Source organism: Euprymna scolopes, chromosome 25, assembly GCF_053919585.1.
Source record: "Euprymna scolopes isolate OS-2025 chromosome 25, ASM5391958v1, whole genome shotgun sequence".
NCBI lineage: Eukaryota > Metazoa > Mollusca > Cephalopoda > Sepiida > Sepiolidae > Euprymna > Euprymna scolopes.
The window spans coordinates 78,586,095-78,587,610 of record NC_136506.1 but is presented as its reverse complement, the minus strand read 5'-3'; the positions used below and the strand labels follow the sequence as shown (position 1 = coordinate 78,587,610).

The 1,516-nt window shown below is 43.1% G+C and overlaps 1 pseudogene; it reads left to right on the top strand.

Moving 5' to 3' along the window:
• The first annotated feature begins 319 nt into the window (after positions 1-319).
• On the top strand, positions 320-437 carry LOC145247586 (5S ribosomal RNA; annotated as a pseudogene).
• The last annotated feature ends 1,079 nt before the right edge of the window (positions 438-1,516 follow it).

The window sequence follows — 1,516 nt, the reverse complement described above, 5'->3', positions numbered from 1 at the left end:
TATGGCGATTAAGCTACACTGAATATTCCGCGTTTCATCCATTCTAGGATTCTTCAGGCTTATGATGAAGAAGCCTAGAGTGGATGAAACGAGGAATATTCAGTGTAGCTTAATCGCCATATACATTTTATAACTTAATAATTAGCTCTACCTACGTATTGACCACTTTTGAAGTAAATACTTAAAGTTTACGCATAAATCTATACTTTCGTATATTAATTTTATGTGAGTAAGTTAAGTAGTATATATATATATATATATATAAACATATATATATATATATATATATATATATATATATATATATATATATATATATATATACTGCATAATCACGTTAATACACCGGTTCTCGTCAGATCATCGCAGTTAAGCAACGCTGAGCCTGGTCAGTACTAAACTGGGTGACCATTTGGGACTTCCAGGTGCTGTATGTGCTCTCCGCTTATCTCGGCATTGTTTCCAGTCGTCTAGCACTTCTCATTGCCGACCCAGGAAGGATGTTGTTGGATATTGCGCAATCCTTGCCTCACATTACACGTGCAGTTGCCCGTACAGGGGCATCCTTCGTCTTTCGAGACTGAACGGAGGTATCGATGACGTAAGTAGATAGTACCAGCATCGTTGATACGTGTAGTTCCTTGGCCTTAGGGCGAAGATCAAAGTGTAGTATCTGTTCCGGCAGATACTGCAAGCTATGACTAGCAAAGACCAGATGTGGGGGCAACCCCACATGCCTGACCTTTAACCAGCTCCCATTTCCCACCTCTCGGGAGCTGGTCCCCTTTTTCCCTTCCCCCTCCCTTCACTCCTCACATTAAAAATCGGCCTTGTGCCTAATTTGCTCGGTGGGGGAGCAAATAAATACCATCTGTTCCGGCAGATACTGCACTTAAGATAATTTGTACCAGTCAATGGAGGGGAAACCCTCTATACTGGGAAAATTATTATTTTTGGTAACCAGAGTGCCCCCTTTTTGCCTACTTTTAGGGGAGCTGGTTTTTACCTCACATTAAAAACGGCCTTGTGCCTAATTTGCTCAGTGGGGGAGCAAATAAATACCATCTGTTCCGGCAGATGCTGCACTTAAGATAATTTGTACCAGTCAATGGAGGGGAAACCCTCTATACTGGGACAATTATTATTTTTGGTAACCAGAGTGCCCCCTTTTTGCCTACTTTTAGGGGAGCTGGTTTTTACCTCACATTAAAAACGGCCTTGTGCCTAATTTGCTCAGTGGGGGAGCAAATAAACACCATCTGTTCCGGCAGATGCTGCAAGCTATGACTAGCTAGGACTAGCTATGACTAGCAAAGACCAGATGTGGGGGCAACCCCACATGCCTGACCTTTAACCAGCTCCCATTTCCCACCTCTCGGGAGCTGGTCCCCTTTTTCCCTTCCCCTTCCCTTCACTCCTCACAATAAAAATCGGCCTTGTGCCTAATTTGCTCGGTGGGGGAGCAAATAAATACCATCTGTTCCGGCAGATACTGCACTTAAGATGGTTTGTACCA